Source organism: Neophocaena asiaeorientalis, unplaced genomic scaffold, assembly GCF_003031525.2.
Source record: "Neophocaena asiaeorientalis asiaeorientalis breed wild unplaced genomic scaffold, Neophocaena_asiaeorientalis_V1.1 scaffold427, whole genome shotgun sequence".
NCBI lineage: Eukaryota > Metazoa > Chordata > Mammalia > Artiodactyla > Phocoenidae > Neophocaena > Neophocaena asiaeorientalis.
The window spans coordinates 2,816,972-2,843,485 of record NW_020172280.1 but is presented as its reverse complement, the minus strand read 5'-3'; the positions used below and the strand labels follow the sequence as shown (position 1 = coordinate 2,843,485).

The 26,514-nt window shown below is 43.2% G+C and overlaps 1 long non-coding RNA gene across 1 annotated transcript in view; it reads left to right on the top strand.

Moving 5' to 3' along the window:
- The first annotated feature begins 2,340 nt into the window (after positions 1-2,340).
- The window catches only part of LOC112412317 (uncharacterized), a 32,722-nt gene continuing 8,548 nt past the window's right edge, over positions 2,341-26,514 (top strand). Inside the window, exons 1-2 of the long non-coding RNA XR_003005783.1 lie at positions 2,341-2,463; positions 6,011-6,191. This is a non-coding gene — a long non-coding RNA (uncharacterized LOC112412317). The remainder of the gene's footprint in view (positions 2,464-6,010; positions 6,192-26,514) is intronic.

Sequence of the window (26,514 nt, the reverse complement as noted above, 5' to 3'; positions counted from 1 at the left end):
TGCTGGGTCATATGGTAGTTCTATTTGTAGTTTTTTAAGGAACCTCCATACTGTTCTCCATAGTGGCTGTACCAATTCACATTCCCACCAGCAGTGCAAGAGTGTTCCCTTTTCTCCACACCCTCTCCAGCATTTATTGTTTGTAGATTTTTTGATGATGGCCATTCTGACTGGTGTGAGATGGTATCTCATTGTAGTTTTGATTTGCATTTCTCTAATGATTAATGATGTTGAGCATTCTTTCATGTGTTTGTTGGCAGTCTGTATATCTTCTTTGGAGAAATGTCTGTTTAGGTCTTCTGCCCATTTTTGGATTGGGTTGTTTGTTATTAAGCTGCATGAGCTGCTTATAAATTTTGGAGATTAATCCTTTGTCAGTTGCTTCATTTGCAAATATTTTCTCCCATTCTGAGGGTTGTCTTTTGGTCTTGTTTATGGTTTCCTTTGCTGTGCAAAAGCTTTGAAGTTTCATTAGGTCCCACTTGCTTAATTTTGTTTTTATTTCCATTTCTCTAGGAGGTGGGCCAAAAAGGATCTTGCTGTGATTTATGTCATAGAGTGTTCTGCCTATGTTTTCCTCTAAGAGTTTGATAGTTTCTGGCCTTACATTTAGGTCTTTAATCCATTTTGAGCTTACTTTTGTGTATGGTGTTAGGGAGTGATCTAATCTCATACTTTTACATGTAGCTGTCCAGTTTTCCCAGCACCACTTATTGAAGGGGCTGTCCTTTCTCCACTGTACATTCCTGCCTAAGGGAGGTACATTTCTGACTAAGGCACTATGGTCAAGAGGAACCGACATAAGAGTAACTTGAGTTGACGTCTCAGCCATGTTGTTCTGTAGATGGGTGGCCCTGGGCAGGTTGTAAAAAATTCTTGAACTTCATTTTATTCCTCTGTAAAATAGAAACAATAATATGTATCTGGGTTTTAAGTGAGATATTTTATGAGAAAGCCAGGGGTCATCAACAGGGCAGGGGAAGCTAATACAAATTTCCTAGACTGTGGAATCTCCCAAGGTGCCTGGATCCTGTCTGTTGCCTATCAATACAAACACTACATGGAGACCATTCCCCACCCCCATGCTTGCTGGCGAGGACTCCCCCCTACTTTTTAGTAGGAAGCAGCTCTTGACAGCCCTGGTAAAATATAAAGAAAGTATCTTGTAAAATATAAAGAACCATACCAACATTGAGGATTATTTAAGTACAAATTAAATCGCTCCATCACATAACTTATATAAGAAGTATTACTGGGATGAAGGGCTCCAGATGCCCTCATCCAACAGTAGAGAGCAGAGGTGATTTTTTTTCAAGTTCTATCTGGGGTAGAGTCCTACCCCACAAACTTCTTGAACCATGCCTTTCTTGCCCAAAGTATGTCCTTCCCATCCCAGAACCTTCCTTTTAGTTATGAGCAAATACAAGACAGGAGCTAACAGCCTGTGCTGTCGACACTTCCTAGTCAGAAAGCAGCAGATAGATAAGAATGAAAACTTGTTCCAAAGGCCCACAGGCCCTGATGTAATTGAACGGCAAATTCAAGGGAGACCACAGAAGCCCACCGCTGCTCCCTGGACATCCGAGGTGGAAGCCGGGCTTTCGCAGAAGGACACATGAAAGAGACTCTATCTCACCCCACCTCCCACTCGGCAGAAGGGCCTCTCCATGAACAACCTCAATTTTCTAGAGGGCTGGAGCTTCCCAAGGTTCAGAGCATCGAGACGCAGGTCCAGGTGGGCCCTGTGTCCCAGCTCCATCAGTGCCTCGTTCCTCGCAGAATTCAATCAAATCACCTGTTTGCAGATTCGAGTCTCCACAGTGGCCAGCCCTGGTCTGTCTTTTCCACTTCCTGCCACCCTCTCACACCCTCTTCACCACTCTGGAGCTAAGTGAATACGGTTTTCCAAATATAGTTTTGCAGCCAGTGTGTTAGGCCTTCTAATGAGCCACGGTAATTGCTTCTGCTATTTTCCAAAATGGAAATCAACCTCGGAAGAGCAGCTGGGTTGTTGCAATGTTCTCCTCCCTCCGATTACATCCCCCTCCCTACAAGTCAGTCAGGCTGCAGCCTTGACTGCTTCATCTGTGAGCGGGGCCTGCGGGACCGCAAGAGGAATGTGCTGATGGCAGCACAGGCAGGGAGACGGAAGAAGCGAGCTATTGTGTCTTTATTGCATTTGAGAGAGTGTGGAAGGATGAGGTGGGAGGGAAGGATCTGCTTTTACTTTTGATTTCTAAGATATTCTCTTACGTGTTGTGCTTTTCGATGTATCTGAAAAGATAACCAGGTTTTTAGATGACAGAGCAAAGATGTTTCCGCCCTCCTTCTTTTTTTCAAGAACTGCTCCGAAACAGCACAGAGAACAAGAAACAGAAACACAAGCACCGCATTCGTTAAGGGCAGGAGACATCTGGAATCTGGAACCACAATATATGGAGACGAGAAGCAGATGGAGGAACGGTAAGGTGCTTCGTAGATAGAGGTACGGAAAGTTAAACCTGAACGCCCAAGGGGGTCACCATTGCAAATCAAGCTGATTCACTCTGCAGAACACGGGGCTTCCCGGGCCCACGAACGGCAGTGGCCAGGAGTGAGCGTGGCCCTGCAGACAGTCCCTGCGGGAGAAAGGTCATAATACCAGCTGCCATTTGTAATGTGCTTATTGGGGCCTGGCTCTTTACAAACATTCTCTCCTGCGGTCCTCACAACAGCAAAACATATTATTGTCCCCATCTTGTAGATGCAAACACTGAAGCTCAGAAGGATAAAATCATTTGTCCCAGACAACAGAGAAAAAGATACTAAACCAATGGAGGCTTAATTCCAAAGCCTGGCCATCAGAACCCCACCTCTCCATGTGAAACTGAGGCAGGGGTCCCAGCTGTAGCTATGTTGACTATGTGGCCAGGCTGTCGTATGGCTGGTGGGGTTGCGAGCAGGCACTGGGCAGGGCCGCTGCTGTCTGACGTCCGGCCCTACTGCGTGGCTCGGCCATTTTGCTGAAGCTACCCTGTCGTTTTGAAAATTCCTATAGAAACGGAAGTGTCCCCACCTCCCCTTCAACAGGATCTGATCTGGAGGGACCCTCCTCCTGGAATGGGGGTTAGACCTAGAAAGTGAGTTCTTCGAGGCCCACAGTAGCCAAGGGTCCACCAGACACACTGTTCTGGGTCCTGAGGGGGAGGGCGGGCTAATCCCTTCCTGCGCCCTCCTGTTTGCTGCAGCCCTGCTGCCTCTCCTGTGCCACCCAGAACAGGTGCCCATCCCACTGCAGCTTCCCGCCCCTCCCCTCTACCATCGGGTCCACTGGTCGCCAAACGCACACACGTCTGGGTGAATCTCGGTCATGAGGAAACCAAGCATCCCGTGTCAAAACCTTTAAAATAAAGTCTGCAGACACGTGATGAGAGTCTACTCTGCTAAGTGGTCACTGTGTAGGCACTTCTGAGGTGAGAAAGACAAAGGGCATGGGGTCTGCTCTCAAGAATCCATAACCAGCTGGAGCTTCTAGCATCAGCCCCAGAAAAGGGCACTGAAAATACCAGGCTGCGTGTGGTCAGGAGCAGGTGGAGAGGTTCTCAGTGTTAGGGAAGTTGTTCTCATCGCCTGTTGTCTCTGGCTCTCCCATTACGTTGTGAACTCTTCGAAGGGAGGTGGTTTTTCTTTCCCCCAGGCCATAGCAGTATGTGGGTGAGCATTTCTTCACTAAGCATATTTTGAATGAATGGAGGAAGGGAGGGAGGGTGAGAGGGATCCATATGTTCAGAGGAAGGAGTACTGCACAGACCTGGAGTATCAGGGAGGGTGTCAATGAGGACGTGCGTCTGCAGCCAGGCAGAAGGTTTGTCATCCAGTGACTCCACGTTACCAATGGAAACTTCCAAAGGACAAGACAGTCCCAGAAAGAGACTGACTTGAGAGTAAGCCCAAAAAGCAGGCTTGTGGCAGTGAACTCTGGGGAGACTGATGGAGACAAATGGATGTCATGGGGACACCAAAACAGAGCCTTTCCAGGAAGCAAGTAAAAAGTCAGCTGTAAGTAAAAGAAGTATCTAGAAACAAATATATGTTCTGACCCAGATGTTGCCACTGACTCTAAATTCCTATCTTGCAAAGACAAGGCAACTTTTATAATGCATTTGTTTTTACTCCTGCCAGACGGCCTGCTCATACCACAGGCGGCTGCAACAGTCTGTACCTACAAAGGCTATTCAAAAAAGTGTGAAATTCTTTTTTTTTAACATCTTTATTGGGGTATAATTGCTTTACAGTGGTGTGTTAGTTTCTGCTTTATAACAAAGTGAATCAGTTAAACATATACATATGTTCCCATATCTCTTCCCTCTTGCATCTCCCTCCCTCCCACCCTCCCTATCCCACCCCTCTAGGTGGTCACAAAGCACCGAGCTGATCTCCCTGTGCCATGCGGCTGCTTCCCACTAGCTATCTATTTTACGTTTGGTAGTGTATATATGTCATGCCACTCTCTCACGTCGTCCCAGCTTACCCTTCCCCCTCCCCGTGTCTTCAAGTCCATTCTCTAGTAGAAATTCTTGCTGGCATCGAATGCCTCAGAGTCATGGGTTCCTATTTGTCACTTATGATGACATCCAGCAATCAGGACCAGTACAAACTAACTTCTGCCCACGCTACTAACAGATAAATTGAATCGATGGTTATCCCTTCATTCAAAAAACATTTACGAGCATGTACCGTACGGTTCGTCAAAGTCCTAGGCGGCAAACTGAGCACTGGAGATTGAACGGGGGGGTACACAGACAGGGTTTCTGCTCCGTGGACTCTGGATCTGGTATCTGCACAGATGTTCACTTCCTTTCCTAGCTGATGCTGCTTCCAAGCCCTGGGTCAGGAAACTACAACCTGGAGGTCAAATTCAGCTCACCACTTGTTTTTGTACAGCCCTCTCAAGCTAAGAATTTTTTTCCCCTTTTTTAAGTGGTTGGAAAAAGCCAAAAGAAAAATAATATTTTGTGACACATGAAAATGACATGAAATTTAAATTTCAGTGTCCATAACCAGTTTTCTTGGAACGCGGCCACGCTGGCTGGTTTATGTGCTGTCTACGGCTGCGTTCATGCTACAGCAGAGTCATTGCCACAGAGCGTATGGCCACAAAGCTGAAAGGTTTTACTATTTGATTTTTTATAGAAAAAGTTTTCTGACCCCTGTTCTAAGCAAACTTTCTCAAAATGCACTCCATAAAACATTACTTCTGAGGATATTAATGTGTTAGATTTTTTTTGAAAAGATTTCCATTGTCAATATATTAAAAGTTTCTCTAGTCAACATTTTCTCTAATCTGGAGTGTGCCTAATACACCCTCTAAGAGAGGATGTGGAGGTCTCCAGACCTGTTCATACATTTGTTTACTTCCAGGGAATCTCATAAAACAGGCGGTTGTGCACGGCACTCTTTGGGAAATACTTATCTAAACAGAGTTCTTACTCACAGGCTTTCTTTGTGTTATTTCTGACACCAGTTGCCAAAAACCAAAGCAGTGTCATTGCTAGAGAAGACAGACTTTTCCTACCCAGATCTGAAGCCCCTTCCTCTTACGCATAGCCTGATTGTTCTGAAGCCTCCCAGTTTGATTCCAGCTAAAGAATTAAGTAGTTAATCTCTACCTATCACACTTAGAGTTTCCATGTGCTTCCCGAAATGAAAACTTGTGGGGAAGATCCCAATCCCCTAGCTGTCGGTTATCTTGCCGACAAGCTGCTCTTGATTTATTCTGTAACCACACACTGATTCATCCACATACGTGTGCATAAAGGGTCTCAGGAAGAGCCCAGGGTGGGTCAGCTGGGGCTCCAGCACTCTGGGACACATCTGGAGAACTGCAGGTTATCTGCACAGGGGCTGAGAAGCCTCCTGGGAGAGCATTAAGGGAGAAATAAGCCAGGCATAATGACTTTGACTCAGTAAGAACATCTTCATCCTTTTAGGGGAGGGCAGTTCTGAGGATCGTGTGATCTCTGTCCCACAGATGCATCCCCTGCTCTGATACCCGCCTGCTTGAGTCCTGTGAAGAGGTGGCAATGCGGAAAGGGTGTAAATAGAAACTGAAAGAGGTGTTTCTTGAAATTCTTAAAATCTTGAGGCCTGAGTGACACTGCTTCGAAACTGAAGAAGGCATGCTTCCCGCCATGCCGCGAGGCGTTGGTCTGGTAAGTGCTCACGGCATCGGGGATGCTGCTGCCCAGGAGAGAGGGCCAAGCAGTAGCACAGCCTCCTGGGGGCGCTGTGGTCACTGGAGAAACCGCAGAGCCCCACCTGCTCCTCAGAACAGTGATAGATGGTGTGGAACCACAAGCCAGCAAGAGACAACCTTGCCTGGTGGAGCAGTGGATGTGATGGCCACCAGCAGGTGTTCTGGTGTCCAGGGCAGAGGAAGCCTCTGCTCTTCCAGTGGAGTAGCAGCAGAAGGGCAGCTGCATCTCCTAGAGCACAAATGAGACTATCTACTCTCCCTCCCAGGAGGGTGGGTACCAGGAATCCTTGGGGCTAGTGGGCACGGGGCTGCCATTCTGTGTCAGGCTCATGACCAGGGAGCTTGCGACCTTTGATCTCACTTCTAGTCTCAGAAGGGGCATGGGGGAAATTTGGATTTCTTCTATCCACTAACAGAAACACACATAATCTCACACACTTGCATGTATTCCTATCAAGACATGTGCTATGAATGGAAAGGCTCACAGGTACCCAAGCTGTGCTTGTGTATGAAACCATACATTGTTAAAATGAGGTGAGAATGGGTGAGAGTTAGGTGGAGGGTTTAAGCGGATGAGTCTTGGGGTTGGGGGTCTCGCCATCCCTGCTTCATCCAGAGAGCTCTGCTTTTATCTGTTCTATGCACTGTGCTTCTACCTAAAGATTTCTTTTAAAAAAGGTTTTCGTGGCAAAACAAAGAGCTGTGAAAAACCCACTTGATATAATCCAACACTATTATTTTATAAATGAGGAAATGGGGACACAGAGGGGTTAAATGACTCACCTGAGTTCATGAAAACAAAAGTATTGGATTAAGGGCTCGAGTCCAATGTTTTTGTTTTGTTTTGTTTTCCTATTACACCTTGCAGAGAAAGAAGGAATATACACTGAAACAACGAAGTCTGGGTATTTTACAGAACTTCATGTGTTTCATAGTTTTAGTGGTCAGAGGTTTGAGAACCGGCTTATTAGATCTTTTCATTTTTCTAGCTATGATTTTATAGCAAGAAAAATATTAGCTATGGGGGCAAAAATGTAGATTAAGTTCATACAATTATGTATCAAATGACCACAGTTAATACAATTTTCAGTTCAGCTCTAAAGTTGAATTAAAGTCTACTTAGACATGTTGTACTAATCAGAAATATACAACAAAATGAGATCATTGTGTTTTAGAAAGAGCCTTGAAAAACAATGGCCCAGTTTTCTAAGCACAGAAGGAGACAAAAAAGATGACAAGAAAGTTGGCGAAGAAGTTCATGAGTAAATGTAAAGAGAATAGAATTATTCACTCTGCAGAAGAAAAGGCAAAAGAAGCTAACCGTTTCCTGGGGCATAAAGTATCTCTTAACTGAACTGCACTCCTTTCTCATCCACAAGGAGGACAGAGTAAGAGTGAACCTTTAGAAAGACCGTGGGAGCTTCAAGGTGGTATAGAGTCTGAAGAGTAGCTTTGAGGTTCTCCAGGCCATGCAGAGCTATAAGGATCAGAGGTAGTGCATGTTTAGTGATCATTCCAGGGAAGAAATGATAGCTGGATGACTCATGGTCTCTGTTGTTATTTCAGAAAATATCAAGTCTCACCATATGGTGGAGGCTAAAGGTAATTCATCCAGGAGGCGTAGGGGTGGGAAGCAGGAGGCCGAGGCACCACTTTCCATCCGTACACTGAGACGGTTACTTGGAGCGCCCACCCACTCTGCACGCTGCCTCCGCAACCAGCTCTGAGTGCCCTTTGTACCCTACCCTGCCCCTCCTGCTGTCAATTAGAGATTCCCAGCTGCCTGCTGGTGCCGTGGCTGAAGTTTACAGATGAGCGTTGGAAATAAGGCAAAACACTTTCTTGGAAACTTAGGTTGCATCTAATGTCCTCATTTCTTAATACGCTGTCATAAACTTCTGAAACATGATCGAGTTCTGGACACAAATGACTATCACACATCCCTCCCTGTGTCACCATTTTCCCTTTCTTACCAGAGAAGGCATTTGAAGCTGGTAGAATGGGACATATACACAGCTGGGAACCGGATGCAGGCACATCTTCCCAGAGGGGGTTGTCATAAAACATATGCTCACATGAAAAGAGACAGAGATGGCACTTATAGGAATTGCTAGCCTAACCCTTAGTGCCTCGGCAGTGCCCACCTCCAGAGAACAGGACACCATGGACGGTCCGATTGTGCATCTTTCAAGTTCCCTTGTTTTCAGACTCCAGATGTCATGTTGCTATATTGTATCTATATCTAACCTTGCAGCCCCAGGGCCCAGTGATGGTAGATATTTGTAATGGAAAAAAAAAAAAGATTCAGAAATACGGTGATTGTTCACTTCAATTTTAATGGACCCAGAAGATGTATTGGAATCCTATGGAATGAAAGGATTATTTGTGACTGACGAAAGCTTTTGTCCAGTTAACCCCAAGTCATCAGCATAATTAGAAAGTGAAATCCAAGATTTCAGAAAGGTGTATTTGCAAGTTTTTAATTATGAAAGCAACCAAAAGCCAACTCAACAATAAACCTCCAACTGACTAGCTTGCCTGATGCCCTGAGATTCTTGGATGATTTGGTGTCAAGTGCCCCTTTCACGTTCAGGAAGGAGGAAATGAGCAGCTGAGACTCTGTCTTCCAAGGACAGACCCTGACTAATTCTCTCGTTGTTCCTGCCTTTCTCAGTCTGGGCAAAGCTGTAAGCTGGAAAACTCAGCTTCAGATGGTGAGGCACTCTCTTGCAAATTCCAAGGATTTAGCGGGAGTGGGTATTAATAATTTGCAATTTCTGGTGGTGACTCAGGTCTCTGCAGACCGGCTATCTAATTTGCAGCCAAGCCCCATTTCTCTGCCTGTGGCCCTGGTCCCACATGTCCCTTCCAGGATTCTGTATTTCACATGAGTCTTTGAGGCTGTAGACATGGCTCTGTCTTCACGCCTCTGGAAGTATGAGACACCCAGGAGGCAGTGCAGGCCCCTTTGAGTGTAAGTTGTTGAATCAGCCTACTTTGATTTGCTGTCACGAGTCTGCTGTTGAGAGCAGCTGTGCCCCACTTATTACTCAGGCTAAGAAGACGACAGCTTTTACCGATTTACTTGGGGAAGTCTTTGGAAAGCATCTAGATGTTCTCCAACTTTGGCCGATGGATAGGGCATGAGAGTCATTTTGTATACTGCTCAATTTGGAGGGTCTGGTTAATTGCAGCAATTTTCTATGGATTTTTAAAAACTGATATTTCAAGGACTGACCTGAGCAATTATTTCACTGGTCATTAACGTGAAATAGAAGAGAGAGAAAAGATCAACAAGATGGCGTGGAAATCATGCCGCTTGAACGAAACAATTATAATAGTTACAAGAAATTTTTTTAAAGTAAGCTACTAAAATAAGGAAGAATGGTGGTGACTAAAACTTATGTAAAGGCTGATTGAAACTTTACTCCCTTCAAATGGGATTTCATCTCTAGTACGCTGCAAATGTCCTTAGAACCTTACTCTCCCATATGCTGTCCCAGTAACTGTCACCCACTCCCACTCCATATCTCTCCTCTCTTCTTCCAAACTCCTCGAATATCTCAAGTCCACATTACTGCTCAGCCCAGGCCCCGCACTCCACCTGACTCCTCTTCTCACCTCCTTACTGAATTCTGTTCCACCAGAAACACTGTCATTTCCGACATGCATCACTCCAGCCAATCTTGGTTACTTTCAGTTCTGCCCTACAACCTGATTCTGCAAACAAAGAACTAGAAAACAGCACAGAAGCCTTTTGTACAGGTGGAAAGGGGAAGAGCCTCTGAATAATCCTTGATTTTTAAAATTACACATGCAAAGGCCTAGTATAAGGCCATAGCAAGAGAAATGATCAATAAGTAATTTACTAATATTAACTATAATGAGCTGGAGGAAATAGAGTGAGGTTAAAAAGTGAAAGAAAGAAAAAGAAAGAAAGAAAAGAAGGAAAGAAAGAAAGGAAGGAAGGAGAAGGAAAGAAAGGAGAAAAGGGAAAACAGCAGTTCCTTTGTAAAATTTTGTTTGAAGTCCCAAATTTAAAGTTCTAACTCTGATCACAGCAATGTAGAAGTGGCCTTATTCTTAATAAAAGTTATATATATATAAGGTGAGAAACTGTGACAAAACTATGCCCAGAATACAGCATGGAAAGAAATATATATTCAAATGATAATGGTGGTTGCTTGGGGAGGTAGATATGTAAGAAATGTAATTTTGGAAGAAAGAGTAACTGATAATACACATAGAATCAACCTGTAACATCTCCCCAGCTACACCAGCCTTCCATATCATCATTACTGAAACTCTTTCCACTGATGTAGATATTCTTCATTGTCTCCCTTCTTCCTTCCTTTCCTCCCTCCTTTTTATCTTCTTGTCACTGTCTTAACCCATTCAGGCTGCTGTGACAAACTACCATAGACTGAAGAGCTTATAAACAACAGACATTTATTTCTCACAGTTCTGGAGATTGGGAAGTCCAAGATCATCGTGCCAGCACATTTGCTGTCTGATGAGAACCCACTTCCCAGTTCATAGACAGCTGTCTTATCTCTGTGTCCTCACATGATGCGGGAGGTGAGGCTGCTCTCTGGGGTCTCTTTTATAAGGGCACTAATCCCATTCATGTGGGCTCCACCCTCATAACCTAATCATCTCCCAAAAATACCACCTCCTAATACCAACACATTGGGGGGTTAGGATTTCAACGTGAATTTCAGGGGGACACAAATATTCAGTCTATAGCAGTCAACTTCAAGGTCATTCAAGGATAAAGATATTGATGAGGGTAGGGTTTCCATGCAATGTGACTTGTCTGATTCTCTTTGAAAATAGTCATAATGGGGCTTCTACAAATGTGAGGGAGGAAAGCAGTACTCAGTATTGACTGAACACATACCAAGTCTCATGCTGTACCCTTGAAAAGCACTATCCCTCTCACTTTTTTGTTTTGTTTTCTTTCACAACAATCATGTGAGGTGTGTCTGTAATTACAGTGGAGTTATATGATGCATGCATTTGATTTATTCAACCTAGAGAAATTAAACTGTGTGTACTTCCCAGAGAAGAAGGTGGTGGTGGAGTGGGAAGAGAGAGAGATTGCATTTAATATAATTGGTACAAGTGATTTTGCTCCCACTTTCACTCCGTGAACCCAGGCACCAGAGCACACAGAAGATGTGTGTTTCCTCAAACTCTCTCTCTTACCAGGGTGCCTCCAGTGGTGTTTAGCATCTCGGAGCACCAAGACTGATTTCAGTGCCTAAATTTGCAATACAGTTTTTTTCTTCCAAAATGGCTCATAAACTGAGGCCAGGATTTTATCTGTTCCACTGCTGGAGGAAAATCTAGCTGTGTGAGACCCAGTGAGAGATGATTTGGGAGATGACTTTGGAAGAGAAACCATATAGGTGCAGTTTGGAGCATACTGTCAAGAAAAAATTTTGATATATGTGATATTTCACTTCAGTTGTTCCGTCTTATCTCACACGTGAGACTCCACTTTATCTCCATTTTACAGATGGGAAAATTGAGGCTCAGGGAAGTTAAGTAACTTGCCTCCTGCCATATATATGGGGCCGAGATGAGATCTAAGCCAAGGCAGTCTGGCTCCTAAGCACATGCTCTTCCAACTCTGCTTAAATCCAGCTGCACTCTCTCCTTGCATCCCAGTTTCAAATGGTCATCTGCTTCTTGGCCATATCCTGGGTGTCCGTGTCATCTCGCTTTTCCTTTGCTTCGGTTCAGGACTCTTTTGACAAAAGTAATCGTCTAAGTCGTTTTAGAATATTTTTGCCACACAGGTCATAGGCAGTTACTGGCATCTTCATTTTCCCGATAAGGAACTAAGTGGGAGATAAGTTTGGGACCTGAATGTTCCCAACTCAGCATCTGTTCATGCTGGTTTTCGTGCAGTGCCCAGGAGTGCCCACAGCCAGCTGTCTCAGTAATTTGCTGAGAATTTAGGGTGACAACTGATGGAATGACTTAGTGAGACCTCGGAGAACAAACAAGGATTTTATTGTCTTTATCTGGAAACGTGTGGCGTAGTCATAGACTGTGTTGGGGTCCAGAGTTACTGATGGCATCGGGACCCTTTGGGGCTGTGTGCCTGCCTTGTTCTGATCCATCCTACCGCTCCCCCTAATTACGCTGGCCGTGTGGGTGGCCCAAAGCTTCTCTCGCAGGAGGACTTGCAAGAGAGGAGCAAGGCCTCCTACCATCACGTCCGATGTCACCCTGTAGGATATTAAAACTGACTCAAGATTGTGTTGAAAAATGTTTTCCTTTCCAGTATGCTAATAAGAACAAGATCACATCAGTGGATGTGCATCGTGGCGGGATTTTTCCGCGGCCGAGTCTTTTAATGAGCTGTTCCATAATGAGGGCCCATTTGCAAACAGTATCTGGGTGCTAGTCAAAGTTTAAAGACCTCTATTTTCCCTCAACACGCACCCTCTTCCAAGCCATGGCTTTAATTCTTTTAAACAGTAACATTAATTGGCTGTTAAGTAAAACAGGAGAGAACACAACAGATTTATGATATTTTGTGAAGCTACAGCAGTTCTCAAGCATTCAGAGAAACAGGCTTGGCCTTTATGAGGTAATTATGATTTAGTGTTTTCTCTCGCCCTGTTGAGTCTGTGGGCTGCCTCTAAAATGGATCTGGGATGAATGTCAAAATCAGGATTTACAGTCAAACCTTTTCAACATAGGAAGTGCAGGAGAAGTTTACTGTTTTATTTCTTTTTCTCCTAAGCAATACTGCGTCGTGCATTTCTGTGCTGTTAGGTTTTGTAAGATCTCCATTCCCCAGCCCTCCCCCCCGCTTTGAAATGGTGTCTATAAATTACTTCTCCCGATAATGCTGCTGTGATTGTTTTTGCAAGCAATCATGAGAGAGCATGTCAATTTACATTATCTCTTTTTTTCTTCTCACCCCTTTTCTCCCTCACCCTCTACAGGAGAACTGCTTTCATCTTAGTTTTTCCACCCTTTCAGAAATAAGCAGAAACCGACGAAGCTTGATGAACAAGAGATCTCTCTCCTTCTTCCTGTGTCTTTTTTTTTCCAGTCTCTCTTTGAAATGAGAACTGTGTTTAGCTGTTGCCTTCAGGGACAGCAGACCCTGGGGATCTTTGGGCTCCAAGGGTTTCATCCTTGTCTCCCCTTGAACATAAGGAAATCTGAGGCAGTTTCTTTCCCTCTGGGAGCCTCCCTTCTCTTAATTTATAAAACAAGGCAGGGGGGTGATACCTAAGGTGTCTTCCAACTCTTAAGTGTTAACATTACCTATATATGTCCCAATAGTAGTATATTAGGCCACTTTGGTGTGTGTCGTTGAAGAGTACACGTCACCCCAAATATGCCACTTTGGCATAAGAATTATTTTGAGCTAAAGGCATTTGAAATCCCTTCTCTGCCAAAACACAGAGCCTCTGCAGATAACTGAATTGTTATATTCCCTCCCTGGGAGCCAGCCTTACCTCCTCTTCTCAGAGACCTTCCGGTCAGCACCACACCCAGACAGGCATTGTCATAAAACTATAATATCTCCCATCTATTCTCCCAAGGGCCTGCTTATTTCTCCTAAAAGTCATTTGTTTTCTCATAAGTGCCCTTTTCCCTTCTCCTTCCCCTATAAAAATGGCACATAAGCCCCAAATTCTAACCACCTCCTTTGAATCACATGTTTTCTGTGAACTCTCTTGTATGTATGTAAATCAAAATCTGTCTTTTCCCTTGCTAATCTGTCTTTTGTCAAGTTAATTTGCAGGCCCCTAATCACAGAACCTAAAGGATAGAGAAAAGGATTTTTTTTTCTCCCTTACGTGTGTGTGTGTGTGTGTGTGTGTGTGTGTGTGTGTGTGTGTGTGTGTAGAAGTTGCAGAGATGGGGATGGAGAGGATGATGCTAGGAGTAGTATTTTTCTTTAAACAAAAATTTTTATGAGGAAGCTTTGTAAGAGAAGGCACATTCACCATGCTTCTTATCTCTACCAGGAACTGCTCTACAGCACCATTGTCAGTACAGCCCTCCCTTCCCTAGGTAAGGGTGTAAGCATGGCATGCACTAGGGGCTTTTTGGGATTTTGTTTTGTTTTGGTTTGGTTTGGTTTTGGTTTTTTCTGGGAGGGGGGAATGTAAGGAGGGGCGAGAAGGAACAGATGCCAATTCAAGGTCAGCAACTTTTCAATACGGGCTCGGACCACAGTTATTCAACTGTAAAGTTTTTCCCTCCATTTTATTTTGCTTTCTGTCTTATTGGCTAATCCTTGGAGGTCGTTCCTGGCAAGTTGAGAGTAGCAAGTTGCACCTCTGGTCTATCGCCTGATGTCTTCATAGAGGAGACCATTCAGGGACTTAGACCAGAGTCTAGAAATAGCCTCTGGACATTTGATTAGATTACATACTATATGAAATACAGTATGTATTGTATATAGCACCATCGACTTGTAATGCACCAAGATGTCATCGTATAGTATATACAGCTTCATAATATGGCATAGTTTATTGCAGCTACAATCTATTGAATATTAACTATGTGCCAGACATGCTATTAAGCCTTTTTCTTATGTTTTCTCATTTACTTTAGATGATGTAGTTTATATAAACGGTAATTACAGATAACATTTGGTGTTGGTAATATCTTCCAAGCATTTCTCCTGTCTTCAAGATAAAGAAGTTAAGACACCCGGAAAAGGATCCAACAGTAAGGATGTCCTTGCAAATAGATGAGATAATAAAATAGGACTTATTAGAGGAATTATTAACCCTTCCTCCTCCCCACCGCCAGCCCCCATCCACTCTAACCACACACACACACATACACACACACACATACATATACACACACACACACACACACACACACACACACACACACATCCTTAAAGATCTAGTACAGAATAATTCAAGGGTCCCACTGTATTCTAAAATCTTCCCAGCTGGGATAATTGGCTTTGGAACCTCCCTTATCTCCATGACTCTCTCCCTCATACGCCAACATCTCTAACACATAGATAATTTATGAAAACAGAGTAGACACTTTTTAATAATTAAATGATAGATAATAGGAGCTTTTAAAGTAAGCTGTAAGAGCTTGGAAAAGGAGGGGAGACTAAGATGGTTAGCCATCCACATATTTATTTGGAACGACTCAAAAAGGTTCTTCACCTTGTACACCATTATCTGCGCCTGGAGGCCCCCCCAGGTTTGCTGTGTTTGTTAGCCGAGGTCTTTTCCAGCAGGTGTTTGAAGCCGCAGTTATTCCAAGGGAGAACCAGACACCTGCCCCAATTTCCATCACCCAGCATCACCCACTCTATTCTCTCCAAATTACAGTGCAAACAATAACACAGGTAAAATTAGCCACGACACTAATTATATAGCGCAAATGTGTAAAGGATATAGAATGATAAATGGCAAATGCAGAACATGTTGTGTCATATCATGTAATCTCTCTGGCTGCCGAGCCCAGGAACAAAAAGAGACTTGTGCCCTGTTTGTTTAACATGCTCCATATCACAAATTGGAAATCCTTCCTAATTAAGATATTGTTAAATGTCCTTTGTTAGCAGATTTTAACAATGTTAATTGGGAGGTTAGACTGATCATTGTTCATCTAGCAAACGATTAGGGTGATTTGCATTGTAGCTTTTGAGAAACTTCTGAGCAAAACAGAGGAGTTTCCTTTCTGCAGGGAGGGGAACTGTGGAGAGAAGGAGGGGACGGGATGGGGAGAAAGGACAATGCTACTCCTAACATTTTTTAGGCTACGGGCCAAGGCAAAGCGTGAGGAAATGTAGCTGAGGGCCTAACAGCTGTTAGAAAGCAGTGCTGGCCTTGACCTTGTGGAATAACAGTATTTGCAGATGTAAAGTCGATCCCCGCCATGGTTCTCGCCTTGGTAATTCAGGAGACTGTGGTCAGAGAAAGCAGAGTCTTGAGGTCTCTTACTCATCGGTTGAGTAAGGGTGTGGATGGAGTTCAGGACACGCTATCTCAAAATACAACACCTGGCATGTTAAATACTTTAAACTAAAGGCGTTTGAGAAAACGGCAGTTGCAGGAAGGTCACACTGGCCTTTCCTCTGATTTTCTTTCCTGCAACAGGTCATAAAGCCCTCCTGTGAGAGGTGCCCTCCCTAGACCAGGATGAGAGGAACATGCTTATCTCCAAAGAAAAAGGGATGTCAAGATGAATTGGGATGCACAGGCCTGGCTAAGCGTCCCCCAGTTTACTACTCTGACCTCACACCTGTTGTCCTAGGTATTCTTCCACGTCTGTGCTCTTCATCAAACCTGGCATCGAAACACCCAGATCTCACTTTCTTCAGGTCTTCATCTCCTTATGAAGCTCCTGTGTCGTATAAACCTTACACTCAATACGTGTGTGTACATATCGCCGGTTCATCTGTCGTTGTGATTTAAGGTTCACACCCAATCAGGCACCCTAAGAGGCTCCAGAAAAACTTCTTCCTCCTCTTCGGTGTCTTCTTAAGCAAACAAAAACAATGCTGTACCAGCCATATTTCAGACTTTTCTCAAATTACAATTGATTATTTTAGCACCAGATGAGTCTGTGCTCCTTCTTCTATACCCACACCTCCTGCCACTTTTGTGCCCCCAACACACACACATGAGATAAAGAAGTCAGCACATTTTTTTTCTTTTCTTTTGAAGGGTAGCAGAATATGCCACCCCAAAATATGACTGCAGGAGTTCAGGACACGCCACCCCTAAATATGCCACTTCGGCACAGTGACTATTTCGAGCTGTCGGCACTTGAAAAACAGCAGATTCTAGGAGAGGCTTTCTCTCAACTCCCCTTATTTGCCTAAAGACAGATCCTCCAAAAGGAACTCCATCACTTGAGTCTCCTCCCCTCCCCTCCCCTCCCCTCCCTGGGAGTTTGATCAGCCAGGAAAAATTGACTCTTATCCCAGGAGGGAAGAGTAGAAGTTGACACCACACCCAGACAAACTTTGTCACAAATGGTCATCCCCTCCCACTTATTCTTCTAAGAGCCCATCCATCTCTCCTAAACATCATTTACTCTCCCCTAGGAGCCCTGAATCTGCCCTCCCCTTTCCCTATTAAGATGATATTTAAGCCTGAATTCTAAGCCACCCCTTTGAGTTACTCATTTTCCCCTGGTATCTCCCATGTATACATGAGGTACCCAAGTTCATAAACTTCTGTTTGTTTTTCTCTTGTTAATCTGTCTTTTATTACAGAGGCCCCAGCTAAGAGCTCAGAAGGGCAGAGGGAAAATTATTTTTTCTTTCCTTCCTCCCTTGCCCAATCCCCAGCCTGATACTGGAGGCGACTGGATTAAAAAGAAAGAAGGAAGGAAGGAAGGGAGGGAGGGAGGGAGGCCTCTGTGTTTAGCTACTTTGAAATTGCAAGTATGAGAGCAAAGTATATTTGGAGAGGAAGCAAGAACTGGCTGTTTAAAAACTACCAGAGCACTTGGGTTTCTCTGATAATCTTGTTCTCTCTTGGCAAAGGTGCTTGCGGAGGGCTGGCATCCCAGCAAGAGGAAGTATTGACTAGAAATTGAACCCAGATTCTGAGTTCTGTTTTTGGCTTCATCAATGATTTCTCAGTGCAAACTGAGGGTGAGTCACTGAACTAAAAGTCACACCTACTTGGAGATGGTACCAGGTGTCTCAGTGCAGTGATTTTCTAACCACGCACACCCAGCTCTAGGGAAAAAACGTCTTACAGATATCCAGCAGCTACTCAGTGCCAGGCACTGTGCTAGGTACTTTACATAAATTTAATCACAGCTAGCACTTAGCTTCAATCACAAACAGCCCTGAGGCCCATTTAAGTTGCTCTCGAGCCTCTTTCATCCTTGGGGGACCCCATCTGCTGGGGGGATAAAAAGCCCTTTTATGTTCTACAGCCTCACAGACCACCCACCCCAGCAGTTTGTGCTTTGTCACAAAAACCCTCCATCTAATTAGCAGTGCACAATTTTGATGAAATACGGTGGAATAAATTATTCATACATGTCAGAATCAAGTATAGATCACTGTTCCGATGTCTGTAATTTGCTATAAAGTGCTTTAGCATAGATAATGGGATATCATGTATGTGTTAGCTTAATTCACAACCTAAGTGTAGGAGGTGCTCTAACAGAAATTTACTTGTTAGGGGTGAGCAGTCAGAGTTCTCATTGGGAAGTCCAGCTACTACAAATGCACTTCTGTTATCTTATCTTGATCAATATTGGACAGTTTTTGAAAGAGCATGGCCAAGGTCAGAAATGGGTCTCCACTGGTGAATTTGTGGCTTGCTAATTAGCATACAGGCTGTTATAAATGGGCTCTCACTGGTGAAGTTTGATCTGAGAGTCACATAACAGTGACATGCAGAGGTGAACTCAGTTTTTTGTTTCTTTGCGCTGTGTGCAGGCATAAATACGAATTCATGTGTGCCTTTGTTCTTCTGGCCTGCCACGTCTGTCCCCACCAGCACATCTATGCCAGAGCAGGCACTCAACACACTCAGGGACTCAACACACATCCCCTGAATGAATGATGAAAATTGCTCTGTCACGATTGGGGAAAATTCATCTAGGGTGGAAGATCCATCCACCTTTTTTCAAGACCCAACGGAAAAACTTGGCAGGTGCGTATTTTACTCTTCAGTTTTCCAGATAAGCCTTCCATGAGTTGATACAGGTCGTGATGTGAACCCTTCAAAAGCGTCAGTGAACTGCTTCCTTCCACTTAGAACCCTTGGTTATCTTAAAGCCGGTCAACTTTTCCAGCCATCTTTATCCAGGGGCAGCAAGCAAGGAGACCATAAACTCATCCAAATTTAGGCCCTCAGTGCACAGGAGTGGAGAGAATATTCAGGCTATGAAATTCTGATGGCTCATTATCATGACAAAGGTGGTAACAACTTGGACAGGAAGCTGAACAAAAAGCATCCACTGTTCTATTTGCAATTCTAGGATTGTATTTGTAATCTCTCTTTGCGGGAGAAAGAGACTGCCAGTAAAAGGCTGAAACACAACAGGAAGAGAGGCCGCACAATGCAGAGAGAGACCAAAGGGCTCCGTGCCTACGCTCACACGCACGCTCTGTGTGTGCACCTTCCCTGTGTCTGTACACATTGGACAAGAGGAAATTATTGTCATGGGTAAGAGTTTAACATTATTGACCTGTAAGATGGCTTTTAAAAAATATATGCAACATGGCTGGAATGCCAATTGGAAGTGGAGAAGCATTTCGGGAAGATGAATCGGCTGCATGAATAGACATGGAGCAGAGCGAGCCGCTTTAATTTGTTCGCTTTGGAGTGTCTGGGAGTCAGCTAATGCTGTAACCTGCGAAGGAAGTCACCGAGAACGTGATTAATAATGTGGTGGGGGGAGGCTCTAGAGTTATTGTGCTGTGTAGGGTTTTGGTGTCAGGGAGGAGGTAACTGTTCCAAGAGTCACTGACAATTTTGGTTAACAAGTGATACAAATGGAACGGGTCACTCTGCTGTTCTTTGGAGCCCTCCCTCGCCCCGTAGCTGCTCAACTCTGCAAATTCTGATTCATTACCATTTGCTCCCCTTTTGTTACCTACCTAGCCAGTGACTGTAGCTGGGAAGTGTGTGGTGCAGGGACCATTCAAAAAAAGCTCATTGTCCCTGGAGCTCGAGGAGCAAAGCCATTGCTTTTGTTCAGCTGGAAAAGAGTGAAACCCACATTGCCTTCTATCGTCCCACTGCAAACTAGGCTTTTAATTGGCACGTTGGCGTTAGGATTTTAAAAGGTGTGCGATGACAGCTTAGAAGTGAGGCATCACGGGGGCAGAAGTGACTTCACCTCCAGCTTAATCCTGCCTTGAAATTTGTGTGTGCGTGTGCCGTGACTGTTCTCGACTCCCAGGAAATGCGTGTGGTTGCTATCAGTGGAAGGCAGACAGGGCTGCTCTTAGATCACAGGACCGCCGTTCAGAGGCTACACTAACCTTATGCTAAGATGCATCGATCTCTTTTATTCCCTCCACCCCTCTGACCCCCTGATGGACATGAACAAAGTTGGCCCCTAACCACACTTCTCATTCTGCCTCCTTTGGTTTCCATCTTGTTAGGGACCCATGAATAAAAATGTCAGTTTGTCAATCCCATTTATGCTTACAAAGTGAACACCTAAGGACGAGACAATTAACACTGAGCAATTCAATGCAACACACGTGTATCCAGCCTCTAACTATAATTGATCAAAAGTGCTGAGTCATTAACAAAATCACTTTTGTGACTTTCGAGACAAAGTCAAGGTGATTCTTGCAGTTAGCCACGTGGGTGTGTGTGTTTGGTGTGTGTTTACGGCAGCCAGAAGAGGCTGGGAAGTTGAGTGTTGACAATGTGTAGGTGTGAGAACTGCACGTCAACTCAGGTGAGTGCTAGCCTGCTGTCCTGGACTTGCTTTAAGTCTGGCTGTGGAGTTTCTACAATCTGAATTGACACAGTGCTGTAATACTGATGACTGTGGAGAATCTATCTCTACTAAAAAAGTATTGAATGTGTGGAGTCCAGGACTGGGGTGTCTGGTTACTCTATCTCTGTACTTTACTTCACCCAGCCTTCCAGTCCTCAAACACTAAGCAACATCATCAACCCTGTTCATGTACATGTAAGGGAGGAAAAAAATCTTTTTCTCCTTCCCTCCTAGATTCTCCAGCTGGGGATTTGTAAATTAGACTAACAAAAGAAGGATTAGGAAGAGAAAAACATACAGATGTACTCCATAGTAGTTTTAGATGACACAGGAGCCTTCAGAAAGAGATGAAGACCTGAAAAAAATGATTAAACCAGAGGGTTTTATACCAGGTTTGATGAAGAGTGGATAGTTGTGGGAAAGCGTAATAGGAGAAAAGAGTATGAGATACACGTAGTAAACCGTAGGAAACTCAGCAAGGCCTTTTCATTTGGATTCCCCTGGGGGTCCCTCCATCTTTGGAGATAGGGATGCTCTTTTCCTCCAGGTATAGACAGGCTACCTGCCATGGGAGGGTCTTATGACCTGCATCAGGGAAGAAGGGGGAGGTCAGAGAATCCTTCCAGCATTTGCCGTTTCTATGCCCTTCAGCTTAAAATGCTCAATATGGCAAGTTGCCCTATTTTGGGGTAGTGTGCTCTGAACGCCATCAACATACATATATTCTTTAAGAAATTATCTGCTTCTTAAATCTCTATACACCTAGGTAACGCAGTCTCCATTTTATAGTAGACTGGTGCATCAATGAAAAGAAATATACTTAATTTTTTAAAAAAGTCCATAAAGAGAATCTTCTGCAAAGCCAAAGTGGTAGGATTAAGCTGTTTTTGTTTTTTTTTTAATTATTCTTATTATCCTAGGATTAAAAACATTTTTCTTCCAAATTTAATTTTGGAAATAGAGGATTCAGAGGTATTCAGTAACATATGGAACCAATATAAGCTGATAAACATATGCTATTAAAATAATAGCCCTTGTATTAATTGGTGTATTTTCCTGAAAAGCAGTTTATCAGTAGGCACCAAAGGCCTTTTAAACAGTGCACACCTATTGACCTAGTAATCCCTCCCTAGGAATTTATCAGAGGGAAATGTTTGGACAAATGGACAAAGATGTATGACTGAAAACAATCAGCGTATACTTGTTTATAAATAGGGGCACATTAGGAAACTTTTAATGTCCATCAATAGAGGATTGGTTGGATAAACAATGGTATATTCATGCAATACAATATGTTATAATAATTAAGAATGCTGTTATAGAGAAATATATACATATTATCTTGGAATAATTCACACAGTATGTGACCAAGTGCAAACATCAAGTTAACAAAATATTATCTACACTATGGCTCTACTGTTGTAGGAGAACATTGGAAATTTGCACATAAAAGGTTAGCAGCAATACTCCTGAGCAACCAACCAGTGAGTCTAAGAAGAAATTTTTAAAAACCTTGAAACAAATAAAAGTGAAAACATAACATGCCAAAATGTATGGAATACAGCAAAAGCGGTTCTAAGAAGGAAGTTTATAGTGATTAACACTTACGTTAAGAAAAAAGAGAGATCTCAAACAAACAACCTAACTTCAGACCTCAAGAAACTAGAAAAAGAAGAACTAACTAAGCCCAAACTCATCAGAAGGAAGGGCATAATAAAGATCAGAGAAGAAATAAATGAAATAAGGAATAGAAAACAATAGAAAAGATCAAGACATCTAAGAGTTTATTTTTTGAAAAGATAAAATTGACAAATCTTTAGCTAGTCTTAAGAAAAAAGAGTGAGGACTCAAGTAAATAAAATTATAAATTGAAGAGGAAACATTACAACTGACACCACAGAAATAGAAAGAATTATAAGAAACTACTAATAGTTTTATGCCAACAAATTGGACAATCTTAAGGAAGTAAATTCCTAGAAACATACACCCTACCAAGACTGAATCATGAAGACATAGAAAATCTACTGATTCAATCTTCTATTCAAGAATCAAAAAAATTTCCAGTAAAGAAAAGAAAAGCCCAGGACCAGTTACCTTCACCAGTGAATTCTACCAAATATTTAAAGAAGAATTAATACCAATACTTTTCACTCTTCCAAAAAATTAGAGAGAAAGGGACACTCCCAAACTCATTTACAAGGTCAGCATTACTCTGATACCAAAGCCAGATAAGAATACTACAAAAAAAGAAAATTACAGGTCAATATCTCTGATGAATATACATGCAAAAATTCTCAACAAAATACTAGCAAACCAACTTCAACAGCATATTAAAAGGATCATACACTATGAGCACATGGAACTTATCCCTGGGATGCAAGGATGATTCAACATATACAAATCAATATATGTGACCCACCACATTAATAGAATGAAAGATAAAAATCATATGATCATCTCCATAGATGCAGAAAAAGAATTTGACAAAATTCAGCATATTTTCATGATAAAAGCTCTCCATAAATTGAGGATTGAAGGAACATACCTCAACATAATAAAGGCCATATATGACAGGCCCCAGCTAACATCATACTCAATGGTCAAATGTTGAAAGCCTTCCCTCTAAGGTCAGAGACAAGGAAAAGGTACCCACTCTCAACACTACTATTCAACATGGCACTGCAAGTCCTAGCCAAGCAATGAGGCAAGAGAAAGAAATAAAAGATATTCAGGTCAGAAAGGAAGAAGTGCAGTTATCTCTGTTTGCAGATGACATAATCTTATACATAGAAACTTCTAAAGACTCCACCAAAAAAACCTGTTAGAACTAATATTTTCCTTCAGTAAAGTTGCCGGATACAAAATCAGAATACAAAATCAGTTGCTTTTTATATACTAACAATAAACTATTTGAAGAAAAAATAAAACAATCTCATTTACAATAGCATTGAAAACAATAAAATACTTAGGAATAAATTTAACTAAGGAAGTAAAAGACTTATACACTGAAAACTAAGACATTGACAGAAGAAATTGAAAAAGACATAAAAAGATGGAAAGATATCTCATGTTTACAGATCAGAAGAGTTAATATTGTTAAAGAGTCCATACTTCCCAAAGCCATTTATAGATTCACTGCAATCCCTGTCAAAATTCCAATGGTACTTTTCACAAAAATAGAACAAACAATCCTAAAATTCATATGGAACCACAAAAGACCCTGAACAGCCAAAGCAATCTTGAGAAAGAACAAAGCTGGAGGCATCACCCTTCCTGATTTCAAACTATGTTACAAAGCTATAGAAATCAAAACAGTGTAGTAGGGCTTCCCTGGTGGCGCAGTGGTTGAGAGTCCGCCTGCCGATGCAGGGGACACGGGTTCATGTCCCAGACCGGGAGGGTCCCACATGCTGTGGAGCGGCTGGGCCCATGAGCCATGGCCGCTGAGCCTGCGCGTCCGGAGCCTCTGCTCCGCAACGGGAGAGGCCACAACAGTGAGAGGCCTGCGTACCGCAAAAAAAACAAAAACAAAAACAGTGTAGTACAGGCATAAAAACAGGTACGTAGACCAATGCAACAGAACTGAGAATGCACATATGGCCAAGTAATATTTGACAAGGGAGCCAAGAAGACTAAGGGGAAAGAATAGTCTCTTCAATAAATGCTGCTGGGAAAACTGAATATTCACAAACAAAAAAATGAATTTGAATCCCTAAATTACACCATTCACAAAATTAACTCAAAATGGATTAAGGACTTACATGTAAGACCTGAAACCATAAAAATCCTAGAAGAAAACATAAAGAGAGAGCTCCTTGATATTGGTCTCGGTAATGATTCTTTGGATATGACACCAAAAGCACAAGCAACAAAAGCAAAAGTCAACAAGTGGGACTTCATCAAATTAAAAAGCAAAAGAAACAATCAACAAAATAAAAACTGAAACCTACCCCCACTCTATCCAAGAAGGGGGCTGGTAAATATTACAATTGGAGTTCACTGGAGTGATGGCTAATTTTATGTGTCAACATGGCTAGACTATGGAGCCCAGTTGTTTGGTGAAATGCCAGTCTATGTGCAGCTGTAAAGGTGTTTTAAAGATATGATTAACATTTAAATCAGTAGACTTTGAACAAAGCAGAGTATCCTTTTCCTAAATGGGACTCATCCAATCAGTTGAAGGCCTTAAGAGAAAAAACTCAGGTCCCCCAAAAAGGACAGGATTCTGCCTCCAGACCGCCTTTGGAATCAAGACTGCACCTTCTACTCTTGACAAAATTTCCAGTCTGCCAGGCTGCCCTGTAGACTTTGCACTTGCCAGTCCCACACCCTACTGGTTCTGTTTCTCTAATACACCAGGGTAATGCAAAGGTCATTTGCATAAGAAATTCGGATGCCCTCGGGACAGCATCTTGGTGACTGAGATATGGCAGGAGTTGCATTGGCTGGTAGAAGAGCAGTACACCCTGCTCCACCCACAAGTGCTCCGTCCATTTGAGGAGAGACCAGCGGCTAATGCCAACTGGCTTTCGACAAAAAAGACCGTGGTGCCAGTAAGGCCTGTGGTTTCTTCCCTGAGCATGTGGACCAAGGGACATCCTCGATATGCCTCCTTTGCATGGCTGCCACACAACAACCCTTGGCGGAAGGACACGGAAGCTTTTAAAGTTGGCTTTAGCCACACCTTTGTGAAAGAAGCAACCCAGAAACACAGTCGGCCTCGTAAGCATTCACCAACCAATAGAACCGGCAACGATGCTGGTTTTCTTCCCCAGCATCCAGCACCGTGCCCAGCACCTGCTGGGCCCTGAGTTAACTATTGTCAAATTAATGGATGAAAGAATGAATGAACGGGAGCTCTTCAGATTTAAGGGAAGTCAGCACAAGTTCAGAAATGAAGATCCAGCTTCAGAGGCTGTCAGGTAACGTGTGCCAGGATACAGGTCCAGCGGCTTTAATTAGCACTTGCCGTTTCCTTCCCAGCCTCGTACAGCGGACTGCTCCGGTCATATTGTCTTCACCTCATCGCTGTATCACAGACGGTCCCTGGAATCAACCCATCCAGGTTACTCTCTATATAAACCACAAGTGAAGCAGCTAAGGGAAAAAATGGTCTGTGCAATAGCAGACGGTTCTACGATTCAGTCTCATTTTGCTAAGAAGCCACGCAGAGGAATCCGTAAAAGTTGAGGAGAAAATTGAAGCAGATGCGATGAATACTGTTTTTGTGTGTGTTCTTAAGTAAGGTAATTTAAGAGATGCAATTGGCAAAGGGGAAATATACATTTTCAATGGATTCTCCAATAAGCAAAAGCAAACAAGAGACAAACACCAGTATGTGTTTGTTCCTCTCCTTTCCTGCCTGGTGTCTTCCCAATCCACTGTTTGCAAAAAGCCCCTGGGCTTTAAAATCAACATCCAAATCTGACATTGCTGCATTTTGGGGGGGAAAGGCAATTTCCTCGATGCATCTCCTAGCTGCGACCCCATGTTTCTCTTAGCCTTTGACCTTCCTTTCATTTCTCTTTTTACACTATATTTCTTCTATTTCTTTTCCTCCCACTCAAGTGTTATAAGATTCTGTGGCTAATTATGCCCAGATTTTCTAAAATAGAATTGAGGACATAGTCTGGAGAGTCCAGGCTGCATTTGGCTTCTTCAGCAAGTAGAGGGCCCGATGGAGTTAGAGTGCAAGAGATTTATTGGGGTAACAACATGGAAGGTAATGGGGGGGCAGGAGCGAGTAGGGAGAGCCTTCAGACTACAGGTCTGATGCTTGTAAAAGAAGAGAGTCAGGGTTCTCCAGAGAAACAGAACAAATAGGAGAGCTA